Raw genomic sequence first — 22,115 nt, 5'->3', positions numbered from 1 at the left:
GGAAGTGAGTGAAATTGGAACACAAATTGTTTACCTGACATGCATTAATATGCATCACATCAACAGCATCTCCTGTGAGTATGTTGACTATGCAAAGGCAAATGTTGTTAAATTCAATAATTAGAAACACTTCTATTTCTAACTAGAGCCGCACTACATTATTGCTTTGTTGGCTATCCAGACAGTGTTACTTGACTGAGCGGTTATCTGCCCAATTGGGCAACTTTTTATTTAAGTGGGTGGGTAAAAATAGTTTTTGATGGATTGTGATAATTTGGGCTATTTTTTGTACCATCTGGGTGCTTTTCACCCACAAAAAGTTATTCCAATAAATCTGCCCCTCCTTTCAGTAGTATGATTGAGACTGACAGGGCACTGAGTTCATATATATATTCCTAAATGAGAATTTAAAGTTTGGCTACTTTCCTGATGATTGGACAGGTTAGTCAAATCTGGCAACACTATATCTAGCAATGGCTCCTAGATAACAGTATGGCTATTAGCACATTATACCACAAATGACACAGGTGGTGCTATTCTTTATTTTTCTCATTGTTTTAATTGCATTAAGAGCCAAACCAACAATGAATGCACTAACAAGTAGTGTGTGTGTGTGTATCCATATTTCTTATTCCACTGTGACAGAGCTCCACTGTTGTCTAAAACTATAAAACACACATCAATGAGGCACACGTGTTACACTGGGTTACATGTTCCTTCATGGCCACAAACACACATCCTGTAGTTTGTTTTGACTCAATCCCACATACACTGTCCTGCTGCCCGATAAGAACAGTGGTTCAAGTCAAGTCAAGGCAATTATATTTAAAATCAAAATCAGAGTTGGTTATAATTCTCTGTGAGTTCATCACTACAACCAACCCTGTTCACATATTACATTTGATCCATTGTTAACATGAAAATATTGATTAGTGCAGCTTTAAAATTAAGTAATATCTATTTGAGACATATCATTACAGGTTATGGCCTTAGTGTGGACTTAAGTGGAATTTTAGAAGAACAAAAAGCAAAAAAATAAGAGAAAATGTTTTGTTAACAGAAACACATTTTTTCTTTCTTAACTCTTTAATATAACCTGAGATCATAACTGACTTGCCGTTTTGTTTTCACTTCAATCATTCAGTCATTTCATTGTGTTCATGTTAGCCCTTTTCAGTGTGGGAGAGGTTATTTTGCCCAAACCAATCATAAGTGACTGACTGAGCGGTTCCTAGTAGCAATTTACTTAACATTTGCCATGTTGATCAAAGAAATATGACTATTTAAGAGTTCTCTCTGTCAGTGGACTTGCAACAACCTGTACAGAAGCGTGCATCTCATCCACGTTTGTCACAATATTTATGGACATTTTTCTGTCCCCATTTTGTTGGCTCTGGCACAGGAAGATGACATTCCCATTCTTAAAGTTCTGATTGGCCCAGTTATTTTTCTAACCGCTGAAAAAATAAGAGATATGGGCGGTAATTCAGAGGTCTGGATCCAGGCTCCCATTAATCATCTGGTAACTTAGATAACTCTGATTTTTTTGCGACCCATTTAGGGAACCACTGCACTTGAACATCAAATATGAATTAATCTGCGTCTGAGAACAGTCCCCAACAAATAAACTATTTCCTCCTGTATGGTTCTAGTTTAAAACTATAGTGTCCAGCTGTTTTAGGAATATGCTGAACCTTTTTTTTTTTAAATGAAACCATATATTTGTGAGCCATTTTCCAAGATTTATGTTTTCAGTAGGAACCAATAGACTTGGAGTTGAGGGCCACAGACAGGGAAGGGAACTTAGATAGTACTGAGAGATGGACTAACACATTGTTGGTTTGGGTCTTTTCATGAGGTATGGCAACAATCAAAAATATGGAATAACTCCAGACTTATTCTTTAAGGTTATGATTGTTCTGATATTTATGTCCTTGTAGAATTACATCAAAGACAGATTATATGAAAAAAGCATACATCTCATCAAGAAACCTTAAGAAATGCATCTAAAAACACAGAATACTCAGCCTCCAGTTACATCACTTATTTTCAGAGCATACAGTATTTGGTGATGTATGTGCGTCAGAGTGTGAACATGTGCTTGCAAGTGTCTGTGCAGAGGGCCGCAGCATTTCATATTCCTCCTGTCTCCTTTTTTATTAGGTTGTTTACCAGTGGAGCTGAATACCGAGCAGTTGGGGGTAGTGAAAGAAAAGTGAGGGGGGTGAGTTGGAGGTGTGGGGCATTCAAATTTAGAGACATTTTTCAAAATTTGATCAAATTTCCATAATTCTCAAGCCTACTATTTTCAAAGGTACCTCCACTCTCAGGCTGTTGTGTAGATTGTACTTACAAATATTACCATTAAAATCACACTATTGCTGAAACAATTAGATAATTAATATACCTACCTGGCCTTAGAGCTAGGAAATCATATACAAATAAATAAATCCAAATAAATTACTGTGTAATATTAGAAACAACAGTTTGACTTGATAGTAATTACAATGCATGTTCAGGGCCTGCCATTAAGCTTTTTCTGGTAAGGACAAGTAAGTGAAAATGGATCGAGCATAATAACAAGTTGCTTGTCCAAATTTATATAAATAAATAAACTCTATAACGGCTATAAACGTTACAGCAGCAACACGTGATGCGCGTTTAGACACAGGTCTGAAAAGCCAACACGATTTTTCCCCACGTTTCACTCGAACGATAGGACAGTATATGATAAAGCATTTCACTTTTCTAACCAAAAAGTTTACTTGTCAAGTTATAATGTTAATTGTCAAGCCCTGCATGTTTCACTCACAAGCTTTGAAGCTACACTCTTAAAGCAGATGTGTTAATATCAACACAAGTTGTGTCAATGCCCAACACACTAATGTGTGTCTATAAGGACCACACATTTTGTGTTACTTTTAACTACTGTGTTGAGAGTTGTAACACAAGACTTGTGTTGCACAGTGATTTTGTCAAATATATCAATATGTGTGGTCCTTATATAGACACATTGTGTTTAAAAATGTGTTAAGTTTAAAGATTTTAATATAAATAAGCAGACACTATTGTAGAAAAAAGATTAACATTTATTGTACACTATTTTATTATCGCATCAATTAATTCTGCAACATTGTGGAGTTCGTAAACTTTCTTGCAGATCTCTGCCATCTATTAAAACTGCTACAAGGATTTTCTTCTTTGTAGCCTCCATTTGCTGAGAAAGAGAAAAAAAAACAGGTGTTGGGATTCACGATGGTTAAAGGGCCACCAAACTGTGTAGGTGCAATCAATTAAATTTGGTTATCAAGATTATCAAGTATAATCATAAATAATAACTTTAATGAATACAATTCTTGGCGACATCACTCTTCTTAAAGAAGAGAAATGATAGCTAATTAATTGATTCAGTCTCATAAAATACACTAAACTATCAATTTGGAACTCAGGTTAATAATTCAATTAATAACTATAACCAGAATTACCACCAATAGCTAGTAGGAAAGGATTTGGAGTTCAAAATAGAAGAGGTTGGAAAATTACTCACTCATGTGAAACATTAAAGAAACCAGCATAATTATACACATCATACATATCTTATTTAAAAGATAAACAAAGCAAAAACACACCATGTGAAGTCTAACTCTAAATACTAAACTACAGAACAAAGGGATGTGTGTGTGTGTGTGTGTGTGTGTGTGTGTGTGTGTGTGTGTGTGTGTGTGTGTGCGTCCAAGATGGCTGCTTGGATCTAAGATGGTGTCATACAAAAGAACGTGTGTATATTTCTTTGTTCTGCCTCTGTATGTCTTGTGTGCACAAGCTTCACGCAGAACAAGAAAGCATGTGCAGCGGGCGCTTTAAAGTTCCTCTCCGCCGGGTGTGGTTGTCTTTAAGGGCCAAACTAGAGATGAATGTGTATGATCTGTGTGATCGGTGCCAAGTTAAAGGGAGTTAGCATGCAAAGACTCTGTCTGTGTGGAGCATAACATAAACTAACATCAACTTAGCGGTGGCTGAGAACTACGGTTACAATAATCAGTCAGACTGACAGACTGACCCATGGGCGCTATAAGGCTGCGTTCAGTGCTCTCGGGATTTTGGGATGCTGAGTTCAAATACTCTCTGGATTTTGCAATACAAAAGAGCATGCAGTCTCCTTATGAAAGTTCATTTAAAAATCACACAAATGAATGAATTCATCTGTGCAGCCCCAACACAGGTTTCAGTTGTTATTCACTATGGTAAAATATAAAACACTTCCACAAACACCTATTACACTATTGTATCCTACTACAACTGCTACAGTAGTATTTGACGTGGGGCTGCATGTCATGGTACAGCTGTACCATTCCTAGTGTTTCTGTCTGGGCTAAGGGCTAAGTGAACAATTAAAAGACGAGCTCGCCACTCGCGACAAACCCCCTAATTTGAAGTTTCTGATCTCCCTAGCAATCAGACTGGACAACCACCTTCGCAAATGTCGCTGGGAGCGGGCTAGTTACTCCTGCCCGGACGTCAATGCTCACCCCTCCTCCTAGTCATGCTTTTGGGTCCAGCCCCGGTATACCATAACACTGTGCTGTAAAAAGTAAGGGTTGGGGTTAAATTAATAAAATAAATGTGTCACTTTGGCTCTTTGGTGTTTGTACCTTTTATATAGAATGTCGAGGTGGAATAACGGCACAACAATCCCGCCTTGAACAGGCTGTGTAAAAGGGGCTATTGAAAAAAACAGCTGAAGCTCTCCCTCACTCCCACCGGGGACTTCACCACAGACTTCACCCATCCTTGCCTTTGCGCAGCGTGACTGGATCTCCCCGCTGATCACTAGAGCCCCAGTTATGGCTTATGGGCCATATTCCACCGTGGAAGGCTGGGAGTGGAACAGAGGAGTGCCCTCCATCGAGGATGAGGTCAGGATCTGCCTCACCCCCTCCATACCACTCTGGTCAGGTCAAGGCCGACTCCGCTCTTAAGGAGAAGGAGCAACGTTTTCTGCTGAACGTGCCCCTCTCCACGGACTGACTTTTCAGCCCCGACATCCAGACCATGATCGAAAAGCTGGAGGCTACAGGGAAGCAGCCTTCCTCCCGCCAGCCCCGTGGAGAGGTCCACTGCCACGGCCCCCGCCCGTGCGAGCCATTCTGGGCCTGTCCAGCCACTCCTGCCTCCCTGCCGCAATGTATTTCCTGATTCCTCCAACACCAACAATTTGGTTGATTATTTTAACTACCAGTGTTCTTCAACCTTAGATCTCATAGCTCCTCTGAAAAATAGATCAAACTCAAAGACTAGAAAACAGCCATGGTTAAATGACAGTATTCAAAGCTGTAAAAGGAAATGCAGAAGAGCAGAAGACAGATGGAAGAAATCAGGTCTCCAGGTCCACTTTGTGGCTATGTAAATGTTATTACTTAAGATGCAAGAACATGCCATTTCTCTGCACATATTTCTGCCCATCAGCACAACCCCAGATTCCGATTTAAGACTGTGGATCAGTTAGTTAACCCAGCCTCTTCTTGTGCCCCTGCTGATGGTGAAAAGTTTCTTTTGCACTTTGCTGGAAAGGTGGAGTTAATAAGATCTGATATCACCCCCAACCCTGCCTTTTTAGATGTGCATCACCTGCTCAGGGATTCTTTGAGCAATTTTTCTACTGTTACTCTGCCTGAAGTCACAGACATCATGTCTCTTATGAGAGTATCCTCCAGCCCTCTGGACATAATCCCAACTAGGTTTTTATTGGAAGTTATGTATTGTATTGTGCCCCATTTGCTATCTATTTTGAACAGCTCGCCGTCTACTGGCTGCATCTCAGATTACTTTAAAACTGCTTGTGTCTAGCCAGTCCTAAAAAAACCTAGGCTTGATCCCACCCTCCTGGATAACTATCATCCAATCTCCAAACTGACTTTTATTTCCAAAGTTTTCAAAACAATTGTTTCTAAGCAGCTTTTTGATGCTGTGTTTAATGAATGCCAACACAGGCATGTGTTCAATTCTTGTGCTGCTGGACTTAAGTGCTGCCTTTGACACTATTGATCATGGCATTCTTCTAGATAGACTAAGGCACTGGGTGGGCACATCTGACACTGCACTAGCCTGGTTCTCATCTTATTTGTTCAATAGGAAATTCTGTGTCGCAATTAATAACTTCATGTTGTCGTTTTCCCAAATCAATTATTGGTTCAATTCTGGGACCAATACCGTTTCCTTATATATGTTTCCCTTGGGTGATGTCATCCGCAGACATGGGATTTCTTTTCCTTGATATGCGGATGACACACAGTTGTACCTCCCTGACAAGCCCACTGACCTTAGTACGCCGATTTCTCAGCAGGACTGCCTGTCTGACATAAAAAATTGGATGTCGATAAAATTTCTTAAGCTCATCTCAAATAAAACAGAAATCCTTGTTATTGGGCCCCAACATATCTCTAAACAAATACTGCCATCTACTGGCTACCTGTCACAACATATCAAGCCTGTTGCAAGAAATCTTGGTGTCCTTTTTGATAGCTAAGCTAGCTCACTAACCTTGTCCAATCATGTTTTTATCACTTCAGAAATATTGCAAAAATACGATCTATTTTAAATCTTACTGATGCAGAAACTGTTGTACATGCTTTTATTTCCTCACACCTGGATTACTGTAACAGCTTGTTCAATTGTTTTAATGAAAAGACGCTGAAATGACTGCAGACTGTACAGAACTCTTGTCCAAAGAAATTAGACTGTCTGAGTCAGTGTCTTCTTTTAAGTTTCTTCTGAAAACGCTTTTTTATCGGAAAGCATATCCTGATCTTACCTGAGCTGTGTTTATTTTATTGTTTTTTTTATGTATTTTATCATTCAATATGGTATTTTATTTGTCTCTCTGTGAAGCACTTTGTTTTGATAAGTGCTCTATAAATAAAGTTGTTTATTAATAATACATTATTATTATTATCATCATTATTATTATTATTATTATTATTATTATAATTATCATCATCATAGGGGGAGGGTGCTACCCCCTGATTGGGTGGTGAGTGCAAATAGTTTTTTCTCAGGTGCCAAGGCAGAGCTTTGAGAGGGTAAACCAATAGCAAAGCCCATTAGAGGGCTCTGCATGTACTCAAAACTGAAGTTTTACAATTTCCATAATGCAACTAATTGTATCTTCCAGTATATTTACTCAGACTGGAAGACATTATACAACTGTTTTCACAGGTTGAGTAGTACTCTTCTTGATGACAAAACTAATCTTCTTATGTAAAATTGGTGGCGTGCCCCTTTAGGCCAACAAGTAAACTTGAGCTTGAATTGACAGTAACATGGGTAAACTTGGTTGAGATGAGGTATCAGAATCAGAAATACTTTATTGATCCCCAAAGGTAAACTCTTTAAAAGATTGACCCTGACGTGATTTGAACACGCAACCTTCTGATCTGGAGTCAGATGCGCTACCATTGTGCCACAGAGTCTCTGTGCATGACTGAAATCACAAAAAAAAAAAAATAAATCACACATTTAGCAGATTGCAAGCTTTGTGTTGCAGCAGGTCTTTTCAGGCTACTACTTTACATTTGTTAAAATATGCTTTTTAGAGATTAGAGCAAGTCAGAAAATCAAGAGGAAAATTGCCACGTAATTGTCCTTTAAAGTGAAATTCCATGTAAGAAAGGAAAAATTTCTCTACACAGAACCTTTGCGAGATACAGCTATATCTGAACTGACATCACTAACTATTGTTGCTAAATATGAACAGAACTTAACATTGGAAAAAATCAATCTTTTGAAATGTCCATAATTTTTTCTTTCTATGATAGAGCAACGATGCATGAATGTGCCAATTGTAACTTTTGGTTGAAAATGCAGAGCAGAAACACAAGTATAATAAATGAATAAATAAAACAAGATAAGATATTTTTCAATTTACCTACATCATAACAGCAGCAGTATTGATTGTGTCACCCGCATGTGCTGAATTTTCCTCAGTGTTACAACCTTGGACCTTCTGTGGCCTGAACAGCCAGTAACCATACTTGTTCTGCTTATTGAAGGCAATGTGCTTACATTATGAAGCTGGTAAATGAGCCAAAAGCAGAGCAGCAGGGCCTACAGAGAAGCCATGAGGCAGTGATGGAGGCTAGATGGGGCCACTGACCTTCATAAGCTTCACTTAACACAGCAATCACAGCAGGTCCTTCACTCAAATAATCAATCCTCTGTGTGACCTGAGGCTTATTCCACACAAAACTGTCTCTTTTACATGGGAATTATCAGTATTCATGTTTGAGAGCAAGTGTAATATAATACAACACAAGTCCCCAGTACAACTTGATGCACAACCCATATTTTAGCAAATAAGCTGTTTGAATCAATTATCATTGATGGTGAGGACATTTGCAGCAACACCTTTGCTGTAAATTTTTTTTTGGAGAGAACGTTTAGTTTGTTTTAATATGGCAATGTTGTATCGTATGCAGTCACACCAATAAAGCAACTTGAACTGAAATTGAACGGAGATGACGCAACTCTCTCTCTACATGGCTCTGGAGCAACCTTACTACTCTTGGACAGGTTGTATCGTAGAAAAGGTTTCAGTCGCAGTCATCTGGACACTGTTTTCAGAATCAAGACGTTTCGGCTCCCATCCGGAAGTTATTCTCAATTGTGAAAAAATGGGACGTCCAATTTTTCTCACAATTGAGAATGACTTCCTGATGGGAGCCGAAACGTCTTGATTCTGAAAACAGTGTCCAGATGACTGCGACTGAAACCTTTTCTACGATAGAACACTCCTGGACGAATGAGGGACTACACCGACTTACTTGGACAGGTTGGTTAAATATTTGAAGTAGGCTTTGTAGCTATTACATTTCCTCTACCTAAATAATGGATTATTGTCTTGGAGCTGTGGAAATGTCTTTGTATTTACGTAACTTTTTCTGAACACCAGCCTGGGGCGAGCTCACTGTAGGTATACATCATGAGCACGCATCGACAGTGTTTGTGTAATTACTCTCACTGCCAGAAGGGGGAGACAAAAGTTCCCCACTCCAGCTTTAAATATATACCAGTGTGTTACTGCTCTTGATGAACACATCTGGACCGATGTTTTTCAGTATAACAGTCTTTCAGGAGGATCTTTCAGTCTTTTGTAAACTGTCTCTAGTTGATTTTTCACTAAATTATCACTTTGAACCATCATTGTGTTGTTGGTCAAAACCAGTTGGTCACACAATGTCTGACTGAAGATTTCGCCCTTGCTGTAAATAGTCAGCATTCAGAGAAAATAGTATCAGAATCAGAATCAGAAATACTTTATTGATCCCCGAAGGGAAACTCTTTGTTACAGCAGCTCGCCTTTACATCAGTGCACACAGGAGAAAGTACGAGCAAAAAATATAATACAATACACTATAAAAAGTACCAGGTGGGTATAAGTATAAGATAAAATAAGTGTGAAGTACCAAGTGGGTTTACCGGTTGATGATGATAATACAGTATAATAATACAAGGTAATAATATAAGTAATAAGTAGTGGTGCAAGTACTGTCGAGTTAAGTGTAGCTTATTGAGATGATTAAGATATTGCACAGCAGTAATGGAGGTATATAATATCAATATCAATAAATAGGAAAAACTAACATAGGAAAACAAAATATTGCACGGGAGTAATACACAGAATATTGCACAATTATTCAAGTATGGCAGAGATGTAATGATCAATGTCCAGTTTAGTGACCTAGGGTCATACAGACACTTAGAGGGAGGAGTTAAAGAGTCTGATGGCCACAGGCAGGAATGACTTCCTGTGGCGCTCTGTGGTGCATTGTGGGGGGATGAGTCTTCCGCTGAAGGTGCTCCTTTGCTTGACCAGCACGTCATGGAGTGGGTGGGAGACACTGTCCAAGATGGCGTGTAGTTTGGCCAGCATCCTCCTCTCTGACACCACCGCCAGAGAGTCCAGCTCCACCCCCACAATGCCACTGGCCTTATGGATCAGTTTGTTGAGTCTGTTGGCGTCTGCTACCTTCAACCTGCTGCCCCAGCATGCAATAGCATACAGGATAGCACTGGCCACCACAGACTCAAAAAACATCTTCGTCATTGTCCGGCAGATGTTGAAGGACCTCAGCCTCCTCAGAAAATAGAGGTGGCTCTGGTCCTTCCTGTAAACAGCTTGAGTGTTCTTGGTCCAGTCCAGTTTATTATCCATGTGTACTCCCAGGTACTTGTAATCCTCCACAAAGTATCTTTGTATGATACTTACAGTATTCAAAGTATTCAAAGATACTTTCATACCAAAACAGAAGATAAAAGTTTCATTTATTCAGTGTTTCCTCTAGAAATGTATGCATATCAAGGTGGAAAGTCTCTGAAGCAGCATTTAAACAATGAAGTATGATGAAGCTGTAATGTAGTTTCAAATAAAACAAAACTTATCTTAATGGCTAGATACCACCAGAAGTGAGTGAGAAAATGTGTTGTTTTGTCATTTGGGTGAACTCATCCTTTCTCCAAGAGGTTTTAGTTGTGTTATTTTAACCAAGGTGTGGTTAAAAAGCCACCAAGTGTAAATGTATGTGTTTATAAAATGCTGGTAGTGAACATTTTCTTGTCACAATGTCCGCCCCTCTGTCCTTCTCTTCAGCCACATCTCCACTTTCCCAGGCCCCTTCACCATTATTATTTACCTGTCTGCCAGATGCCCTCAGACTTCTGTCCTGTCATTCCAGATCCTGCCACTCCCATCTCCCCTGCAATCATTCAACACGTTCTCACTCCCAACTCGTCAAATACGGCTGCTTGGTCAGTGGCCATATTATGATGCTGTAGATACATCTTAACATCCGTTTTGGGCTCCGCAGTCAAATTAGCAAAATAAATATACAACGTTCGGTTAGACTTTAGTCCTGAAATTACGCTAAGCGGTACCTACAGTGTCATAGTTTAAAGCATATGGCCACTGACAAAGCAGCCGTATTTGATGTGTTGGGAGTGAGAGCGGGCTGAATCACCTCACTCCCCTCACCTGAGCTTCCCTTCCCATCGCCCCACCTGCACCTCATTCCCTCAGCAGCTGCTCTCTACATATACCGTTCCATTTCATTTGTTCCTCTGTCAGTTCGTCCTAATTGCTGTGGTTGTTTCTTGCTTTGTGCTTTTGTATTCAAGCTTCTGTTTCCTGAATGTTGACCCGGACCTGCACCTACTGACCTGCCTGCCTGTTACCGGTCTACATGTACCTGTTTGTATGCTCCTTTCGTCATTAAACCACTTAAATCAACCTGCTGTCTCAACTGTCTGCATTTGGGTGCTTCCCCTGTTTCCACTCTCCTGCACCCCGTGACAGATATGTATACATTTAATTATCCTGTCTAATATTCTGAAGAAAATAATAATAATAAAAAAATAATAAATAAAATAATAAACAATATGACCTGAAGGTCCATTTACATGAGCTTCCTCTGCAGATGGAGTTGTAACAGAATTGACTTCTTGTCCAAGTTGAGGATCAAAGTGTGTTCTTCCACTTGGCAGACAAAACAAATCCCACCTCAAGGTCCATTTAATAGCAATTGTGGTGCTTTTGACATACACACACATTTTCATCTCATCTTTATCAGATTCTCCATCTGCTGATGAAGCTCACATGATATGATCAAAAGTTCCAGAACAGCTGCTAAATGGACCTTAAGGTGAAGTTGTTTTACCAAGTGCTGTTTCCAAGAATGAACTTGGAACCTCAAATATTTCAAAATAGTTTGACTTGCATATAAGTCATAGCAGATAAGGTTGCTTCAGTTGCACATAAATAATAGTTTAAATTCACTTAATTATTGAATCACGTCCAACAGATAACAGTATTGTAGTGTTGATATATTTTATAATAAATATACAATATCATTAAGCAAAGGTCATCATAGCCATCATATTGGAGGTGAATGTCACTAACTCTCTCACATTTTGATTATCAACTGGGCTTATTGACAATCCAATATTTAATCCTACTCTCACTGACTTACCTTCACACTCTCGCAGGAAGTAAGTCTTGTGTTTGAGTTGCAGGGTTGACAGACCTGAAAATGGCATTTTTAGTGTGTTTTAGCTTATGATCTACTTTGAGTGGTTTTTCATCTTGAGCAGCCTTCACAAATTCTTCATTTTTGGATTACTTGTAACAGTGATAAATAGGGAGACAGCAAATATACCTCCATAATTCAATTTGATCACTCTGAACTCTCCTACACTGAATCATCTGAGAGTTTCCTCTTCTAAGCCATCAGTCCAACACTTATCAGTCTGAGGATGAGTCTGACACACACACACACACACACACAATTAGGCTTATTTCTGTTTTTTTTTCTATGCAGGTGCATCCAAATGTCAATTGAGAAATCATCAGTGCAACTGCAAATTGGGGGTTTGAATTCCTCAATGTACAGAGTGCCATATGTTAATGAGAGGTGAAGGGTAAAACTGAATAATGCCAAAAAGAATTCCCGTGGTATCAGAGTGGAGGGAGGAGGGGAAACAGTCATGCATAAACATTTGTGTCAGTGCTGGAAATCATCCAGAGCACCCTCAGTACAATTGGCTCCTCTTTAAATATAATATATTCCAATACAGAACACACTGTAAGGATGATGGCTCCACACAGCTAAAGTGATATTTGTGTCATGCTCTCTACTTTGTTTTTCCATAAAGAAAATTAAGGATATAAAGGGCAATGTGTCAAATATAAGCTTTCGAAAGTGCAATTTGCATCTCTACCCAAGGGTGATGCTTTTTTTGTCTTATTCTGGCTGGTGCTGTTTGGGATGCTTCATCTAAATTCGAAGGAAGCACATCTAAATCCCAGCACAGCGATATGAAGCACCCTTGTGGCAAGGTGCCACCAGCATTGTTTGGGTTCCTCTAGCTGATGCCATTAAGCACTCTTAGCAAAACAAATCTTTTCCTGTACTGTGAACACTCACACACTTCCATTTACAGCCTCCCAAGGCTAACACTCAATACCTGCAGCCCATTACAGCAGCCAGAGTGTAAATTCTACACTAAACACTGCCTTGAAACTAGTTGGTTTGACACTAAAAGCTGCGTCTTTGATTGGTCCATGACCATGTGTCATTAGTGCGTAGCGTATGAAGCCAATAGTATGATCTGTATGTTTAACACACAATGTATTTTTGCTTTATGTTTTTTATATAACCTATATTTAACCAGGAAATTTCATTGAGATCAAGACCTCTTTTGCAAGAGAGACCTGAGTGCAGCAGACAAAACAAGCAGAGAGCATAAACAGTCACTCAAAAGCACATACATACATACATACATACATACAGTAGGCATTAGAAACAATCGCACAAACAAACTCCAAAAAGTCCACAAATAAAATGAGACATGCTGGTTTTCAAATCCTTTGTAATTTATTCCATTTACATGATGTAAAGTTGGGTATCTAGAGTTAACCGGTCCTTAGAGCTGAGGCCTTGTATGTATCCAAGCGAACCCCGTGCACATTCGCCGGAGCATTTAAACCTAAGCTGTTAAACTCTAACCTAAAATTCTCAAAACTAAATTTAATGACACAATAACAGTAGTAGAATGAAAATAATAACAGTTGTGAGTCTGGCTCATGTCCTCCACCATCACCACTGTTTGATGTGAACTGCATGTTCTCTCAAACCCCTCTGTCTTCTACACATACTGTCCCTTTCTACCGCAACCTTCGCTCTCTGTCTCCCTCCTCTCTTGCCTCATCTATCCTATCAGCTCTTCCCTCACCTGACTCCTTCTCATTCATGCCTCCCAACTTTACCACGGACACTCTCCTCTACTTTGTCTCTGGACTCTCTGTCCTCTCACCTCTCTGCAGGCTCGCCCAACCCCTCCAGCTCCATGGTTGTCTGACTCAGTGTGTGCTGACAGAACCACCCTACGGGCAGTTGAAAGAAAGTGGTGGAACTCCAAGTGCTCTGAGGACCTCCTTGCCTATCAATCTCTTCTCTCCGCCTCCTTATCTGCAGCTAAAAGCTCTCTTTCAATCCGAGTGACTTTGTTAAACTACTTTGTAAAAAAGGATAGATGACATATGCTCCTCATTCCCCCACCCACCTGCTTACTCCTCCTGTCCTATATCCACCTCTTCATCTCCTACTCTAACCTCCTTTTCACCGCTCTCTCCCAATGAGGCACTAACCCTGGTTACCTCCCACCACCCAACCCCCTGCCCTCTTGACCCTACCCCCTCTCACCTTTTCTAATGTATTGCTCATGACCTCCTTCCTTTCCTCACCTACCTACCTCATCAGTACCTCTTTGACGACTGGTCATTTTCTTAATACTCTAAAAGCAGCGAGAGTGAACCCTCTTTTAAATTAACCCACACTCAACCCTTTTGATGTAAAAAATTACAGACCTGTCTCTCTTCTTCCATTTCGTCTAAAAAACTTGAGCGTGCTGTCTTTACTCAACTCTCTGCATATCTTCACCAGAACAATCTTCTCGACCCCCATCAGTCTGGTTTCAAGACATGCCACTCAACTGAGACTGCCCTTCTTGCCGTCAGAGGAATTCCACACTGCTAGAGCAGCTTCCCTCTCCTACGTCATCCTGCTGGACATTTCAGCAGCATTTGACATGGTGAACCTCCAGATCCTCCTCTCCGCCCTCCTTCCAACTGGGAGTCTCAGGCTTTGAACTCTCCCTGTTCACACCCTACCTCAAGGACCGCACTTACAGGGTAAGGTCTGAACCTTATAGCCTCACTACTGGGGTCCCTCGCGGTTCTGTTCTGGGTCCCCTCCTCTTTACACCAAGTCACATGGCTCTGTTATTCACTCACATGGCTTTTCCTACCACAGCTATGCAGATGACACTCAACAAATTCTATCCTTTCCTGGTCTGAAACCCAGGTGGCAGCATGAACCTCTGCATGTCTGGCTGACATCTCAGTGGATGTCTGCACACCACCTAAAGCTCAACCTTGACACGACCGAGCTGCTCTTCCTTCCAGGGAAGGCATCTCCCGTCCATGACCTCTCCGTAACCACTAAGAACTCTATGGTGTTCCCATCTCGGACTGCAAGGAACCTGGGTGTGACATTGGACAACCAGCTGCCCTTCGCTGTCAATATCGCTGCGACAACCCGCTCCTGCAGACTCATTCTCTACAATATCAGGAGCATATATCCGCTCCTCACCCAAAGGCACAGGTTCTGGTCCAGGCTCTTGTCATCTCACGCCTAGACTACTGCAACTCGTTCCTGGCTACTTTGCCTGCATGTGCCACCTGACCCCTGCAGCTCATCCAGAATGCAGCAGCCTGACCCAAGTTCTCCTACACTACACTGCTCCTCCGCACCCTGCACTGGTTACCGGTGGCTGCTCAAATCCGATTCAAGACACTGGTACTCGCCTTCCGTGCTGCGAATGGCTCAGGACCATCTGACATCCAGGTCCATACACCCCAGCCCATCCACTAGGCTCCGCTATTGCCAGCTTGCTTATGACTCCCTCACTATGAGGGGGTCCAGCTACTGCTCAACAAAATCACGACTGTTTGCGGTCCTGGCTCCACAATAGTGGACAGCAGAAACTGTACACATCTTCCATCGCAGATTGAAAACCCCTCTGTTGAGACTGCACTTTGGCCCATAAATTAAAAACAAACAAACAAACAAAAAAAAAAACGTATTTCTATATGTAGCACTTAAAGCAGTTCAGCATATTTGATGAAGTTGGTGTACTTGTATGATTCTTGCAATTCTTGGGTTGTATCCACATGGTTGAATGCAGTCATTATAAGTTGCTTTGGATAAAAGCATCAGCTAAATAAAGGTAATGTAATGTAATGCATGCTTTTATACTCTGCTTACCCTAGTGGATAAAAGTGGATAAAATTGGTGGAGCAAGAACAAATCTGGGGATTTCTTGGCTAAATGCAGACTTTTAATTGGGACAGTACTCAAATCGTGACTGATGATGTTTTGTTGGATTTTTGAACTTTGGGTGGAGCCAGGCTAGCTGTTTCCCCAGCTTCCAGTCTTTATGTTAGGCTAAACTAACAGCCTACTGGTTCCATCTCAATACTTACCGTACAGATAAGAGAGTGATATCGATCTTCTCATCAGCAAATAAGCATATTTCCCCAAAGTACTATCCTCTTAAAATATAAAATTTTGATCTGATAAAATTTTATGAATTAATGAATGAATGAATGAACAACACAAAATGTTATACATTCATCTCTACTCCATACTGTAAATACTACAGCCTCCATAAGGGTAATTCAAAAGTATAGCAAAATAAGGATTTCCTTGCAGGGGGCAGAAAAAAAAAATACAACCCTAAAATACTGACATGCAAGGAAAATGCAAGACATCTATTATCAGATGACCTCTTTTGTTGCCTGAAATATGGTAGGTAATTTGCATGTATAAAACCTTTGTCTAGGGTAAAAGTATGATTCTAGCTTCAAAATAAATGAAAGGATTCTCAGGTTTAATAATTTATAATTAGTCAATAAACAGGTACCTCTAAATGTAATTACCTTGTGGTTATTTTCCTTTCACAGTGTTGATTTTACAGTGTACAAATGCGAGAATCACACATTGGATACGTTTTATGCTTTTGTATTGAAGAAGGTTCAGTTTTAAATCAAATGTATTCACTATAAGAAATTCCCCCGACATAAGTGATTTAGCACGAGTCATTCCCACCACGAGTGCACTCGATTTTGAGTCAGCAAGCTTGCGTTTCGTTGGCGTGCGTTGGAGCTCTAATCCTTTGTAAAAGTTGGGAATAATCCTACCAGTCTGCAGTTCACCGTTACGGCCAAAAAGGAAGGATGTACAACGATGAGATGGGCACACGGGATCCACTCTCCTGGCTGTCGTCCTCAACGCAGGTGAGTGCGGGTGTTCATCCGGTGACCATGCCGTCTCTCTCTCCCGACTGGTTCTGAGGTGAATTAGCAAAGACACGGCGCTAGCAACTTTAGCTTATCTCTTCCAGCTCATTCTTCAGAAAACTATTTAGACTCGCCCCAGGCTGCACGAGTCGTCTGCGAGTCCTCCGCAGTCTTCCGAAACAAGGGGAAGTTTTCCAAGCGTGCTGAAGCGCGGCTTTTAAACACTTTTTCTAGGTTTTGCGAGCTCATGTAATGTGCAGCCATGGTCACTGCTGCTCAGTCCTTCGCGCTTCTCGTGTGGTGTTTTCTCTCTCTCTCTACGCTCTAGTGTTGCGTCATTACGTACACTCCAGCAAATCAAATAATAACAACACAAACATTACTGGGTTTCTTTCCTATTGAATACACTATGAATTCTTATTCTATTTATAAACTTTTAACACTATTAAAATGCATATTTTAACTGTATAATAAACAATGAAATTATTTATCACAACTGAAGTTACAATGCCTCAATGCAATTATAATAATGAAATGGTATACATTCTCGTAAATAAAAAAACACAAAATACCCTGATATACTAAATAATCAGGTTATTACACTAAATATATTTATTTTCTACTATTATTGTTTGAAACCAGTGTAAAAAGTCTTCTCCTCTATCATGATATGTTGGAGCTGATGCAGGACACTGTTTGCTGTAATGTTTAATAAATCTTCACAGGCAGCAGTGATGCATGGATTATTTACAACACAGGGTGTGTATCCGATAGACCACAGAGACAGCTTAACCAGACACCATTTCTCTCAGTGTCCTGTGGCATTTCACTTATTGATAATTTATGTGTAAAAAGTTTTGTACTCAGATTAGAAGTGTGAAGAGTAATCACAATTTATGGCCTTAAAAGGGCAGGCCATTAGGCCACTCATACAGTACAGGATAAAAAAAAATTCCTGGCAGCCACAAGATCACATACATTGGGATTTCTCTATCAGTCAGGAAGCACATATTTAAAATGAACTATTGTTTGTAGCTGCTTTCTGATTGTGATTCACTGTTATATTTAAGACCAGATGTGGGAATTAATGAGTTGCAGTGATGTCGGTCGCAAACGAGTCTGCTCTATGAGCCGGCTCTTCCCATCTGAGAGCCGATTGAAATACACTGTATGTATCTGTATAGAGTTGTGTAATTATTTATTAACCATACTATTTCATTAGTAGGGTGTTATTTTTGTCATACAACTAGGATAGTTATTCTTGACATATCCTACTTTTTAAACCATCAATATAACCAAATATTTCAATGCATTGCAGATAAAGAACGTTGCATATTTATTTCTTGCTACAAATAAGAATAACTTAGGCAGTGACCAGCAGAAGTGGTACTAAATGAGGAGCAGTTTGGGAGCTGAAAGAGCCGGCTCTCGGAAAGGAATGGACCCATAAGGTCCAACTCCCTTTAAAGAGCCGTAATTCCTATTACTAATGAGTTGCATTTACTTCGTTACATGTACCTGAGTTCCATCCCGGGCAATGATCTACACTTCCTGTCATAGGATCCTGAAAGAGGCTGTGCTCAGACACTCTTCATTGCCCTGTACCGGCAGGGAATCGTTCTCAGGTCTGATGCGCTGCCTCGCCACAACACTCACCTGCTCAGAGACCCCATCCTCAGTCTGCGACTTCAACACAGTGTGGAAAGAGATTGTGTACTCTCCTGCCCCGAGAACCCACAAACGTCTCATCTCCTCATCCCCTCTTCTCCCCAACCACATTAATAATGGGGCATTCCATAATCAGTCAGTCAGTCAGTCAATCATAATTGTTTCTTCAACGTAGTCACTGCTTCCCTGGAGCCAAGGCCCCTCTCATCTTGGATAAGCTCCATGGGGGATTGTCCATGTGAGGACAAACGATGCAGCTCGTAAGCAATCTGAGCTGACCTCTTTTTAAGTACTTGTGGAAAGTCTGTTTTTATTTCCGGTCATATTCCCACACTGGTCCGTGGAGCAGGGCATTTCAGCAGAATCCTCTGGTCAACAACTTCATCACAGATCACATACTGGACTATTTATGTCTCATGGAAACCTGGCAGCCACAGAATGATTTTCTACAGCTAAATTCAGCAGCTCCACCAGTTTACATATGCAAACCCCGTTCTTCGGGCACGGGAGGGGGCCTCGCGTGGATCTATCGCAAGAGTATAAAGCTAACGCCACCCTCTCCACCTGATAAGCTCTATAGACCTACACCCACCATTATTGCAGTTCTGTACAGACCTACCAAGTCATCAGATATTTTCATCACTGAACTCTCAGCAATTTTAACCACCCTTAGTGCAATGTCTCCTAATATATCCTAATGGGGGATTTTAATGTTTATTTTGATGACACTGACAATATGGTTACTAAAGATTTTAAAGTAATGTTAGATTGCTTAGATCTAACACAATGTCAACTTTATAACCCACACCGAAGGCCATAGCCTAGACTTAGTTTGTTGTTCCAGCATCACACCATATATCATCACCTCTGCTCAACTACCCATCTTAGATCATAAAGCTGTGTTATTCAATACCAACCTACTGCTCAGTTAATCAGGGGTGCATCGTATCATATCGCAGCATCAGACATGTTAACCCAGAAGATTGCATCAGTTTTATTACCTTGAGCTTCGTTCCTGCTCCCACCCCCCACTCTTGGATCTAATGGACTAATTCAATGACAGTTTATTCTCTGCACTTCCTACTCTAGCCCCTCTGAAAACACAGGTTGTCTCATTTGCCCATACTGCTCCCTGGTATACACCTGATCTACGTCAGCTCAAGGTTTTATGAGGTGGAGAGGCTCTGCACCAAGACTGGACTTGCAGTTCATAAACAAATGTATCTTGATCATATACTCCTCTACAAAAATGCTGTCTCAATAGCTACAATCTCCTATTATGCAAATATCAGTACAGGTGAAGGGAATACTAGAACTCTCTTTTCCATGGTGAAAAGGTTACTAATATTTGTTATATCACTCCTCATAGCTGAAGCCACCATACCTGTCTCCACACAGGTTAAGGGCCTTGTGTTATCCTGGATAGTACCCTCTCTTTCTCCAGTCATATAAACAATGTCTCCTGGATTGCCTTTTTCCATCTGCAAAACCTCTCCAGACTACGCCCTGCTTTAAAACAACACTCCACCGAAGTCTTAGTCAATGCTTTGGTCACATCAGGTATTGGCTACTGAAATGCAATCCTGGCAGGCATCCCCAACTAAGTTATTCACAGGCTTCCACTCATCCAGAACTCCAGATTGTTACACTTTCAAAGTCCACTGAACATGTCATCCCCCTGCTGATTTAATTACACTGGCTCCCTGTGTCACAACGGATTAACTTTAAAAAAAATCGTATTATTAACATTTAAAGCTCTTCATAATCTATCCCCGCTTATCTCACTGACCTCCTTAAGACTTGCTGCTCCCTGCGGTCTTCATCAGCAGGTCTAGTGGCACTACCAGCCATCAACCTCAGCACAATGGGTGCCAGGGCCTTCTCCTATGCTGCACCCAAACTTTGGAACTCCCCTGCCCCCCACATCCTGGACATTACAGAATTCAAAACTGCTCTTAAAACCCGTCTTTTTAAACTAGCTTACGCACTTCAACTCCATCTTATTTTATACTACAACATCGATTTTTAACTCATTGCTGAGCTATGCTCTGTTGCTTATTGCCTTATTAAAGTCTTACTGTTGATTGTACTGATGTTTTATTACTGGTGCTTTGTTGTTTATTGTATGTTTTATTACTGATCTTACATGATGAAAGGTGACCTTGAGTGCCTTGAAAGACACCATTAAATAAATTGTATAATAATAATAATAATAAGTACGACATTGTTGTTAAAAAATGCTAGGTTTACTTTCAGCCTCATATTCTTATTTACTTTATGTATGTCTTAATAATAATAAAGACTTCTGTTCACTAAAATGGGGGGATATTAGCTCATAAATAAAAAAAAAAACTTGAATTAATTATCTAATGAAAACAGCACTGAAAACCATATATTGAAATAAAACCTCAAGTTTTGCAAAGTTGCAGACATTTGTTTGGGTTGTGCTAGAAGTGGTTTGAAGATTCTAGCTTCTTGTGTTTCTAGTTTTTGGGCAGTGTCAATGGGCAGGAATTGTCATTGTTTTCCCTGCCAATACATATCCCTAAATATGATATGCATCATGACAGTTCCTGTCCACAATCACACACACACACACACACACACACACACACACACACACACAGGTGCATCTGGCATACCTTGCACCAGAATGGGGTATTCTTCCTGGTCCCGGAGGGGATATCTGTGGTTGGTCAGGCTGAGACGGCCTTCCTCTTATCCTCCTCCTTCCACTCTGTTGGTGGCCCACCTTGTCAGCTTCCACACTATAACATGAAAATAAATAAATAAAACTACTATTTCACTGGGTAATAATAATTACTCAAAGCCTGGTTCAACACACACTTCCTCAGTGGCCTAACCCTGCTCCCCCCATCAAAACACCTTCTGGAGGGATTGGAAGGATTAAAATAAGTTTATTTATATAGGCTATCTATATACTGTAAAATGATTTACAGTAGTATTTGGTTTATTTCACAAACTTTTTACTTCCACTCTATACTATACTTTACCATGCTATAATGATCAATATTGCTTACAGGGAAAACACACACGCACACACACATCAGATACTGTAGGTCCGTCTAGCTAACTTAAAGCACAAATGGTTTCCTAGTGCGCAAAAACAATATATCTGCAATTCAAAAATCCCATTTCCCTATTCTGTAGCCTACATAATTCATCACAATGTATTTATTTGATAATGGCATTACTTACTTGTCCTCGTAAGGATTTATACATTGGTGAAATTTCTCTCATCCTCTGAATAGCTCAACTCGGGCTCAGAGTCGCCATTGTCAGCTTCTTCGAAATCTCCTTGAAAAATAAGCTTCAACACGTCAGCTGCACTACATGTCTTTCTGCCATGTCTTTGTATCTGTCTGTATCTCTTTGTTTCTGTACAAACTTTCCCTCTCTGCTTTGCTCCTGCATTACGATACACCAAATATACGTCTCTGCGATGTACACACAACACAGCCAAGCCTCTGAATCAGACATTCTGATTGGCAGTGACATCATCCACTGTAGCAAATAC

At 40.4% G+C, this 22,115-nt stretch overlaps 1 long non-coding RNA gene and 1 other non-coding gene across 2 annotated transcripts; both read right to left on the bottom strand.

The window, feature by feature from the left end:
• Nucleotides 1–3,104: 3,104 nt before the first annotated feature.
• LOC122866620 lies at nucleotides 3,105–21,902 on the bottom strand. Its single transcript, XR_006375767.1, has 3 exons — nucleotides 21,797–21,902; nucleotides 21,220–21,345; nucleotides 3,105–3,217 (listed from the first exon to the last, which is right to left on the bottom strand). It is a non-coding gene; the product is annotated as an uncharacterized LOC122866620 (long non-coding RNA).
• trnaw-cca lies at nucleotides 7,398–7,469 on the bottom strand. Its single transcript has one exon. It is a non-coding gene; the product is annotated as a tRNA-Trp (tRNA).
• Nucleotides 21,903–22,115: the final 213 nt, after the last annotated feature.

Source organism: Siniperca chuatsi, linkage group LG19, assembly GCF_020085105.1.
Source record: "Siniperca chuatsi isolate FFG_IHB_CAS linkage group LG19, ASM2008510v1, whole genome shotgun sequence".
Taxonomy (NCBI): Eukaryota; Metazoa; Chordata; class Actinopteri; order Centrarchiformes; family Sinipercidae; genus Siniperca; species Siniperca chuatsi.
Note: the sequence above shows the minus strand (reverse complement) of the source record. Positions and strands in the feature narration are given on the sequence as shown.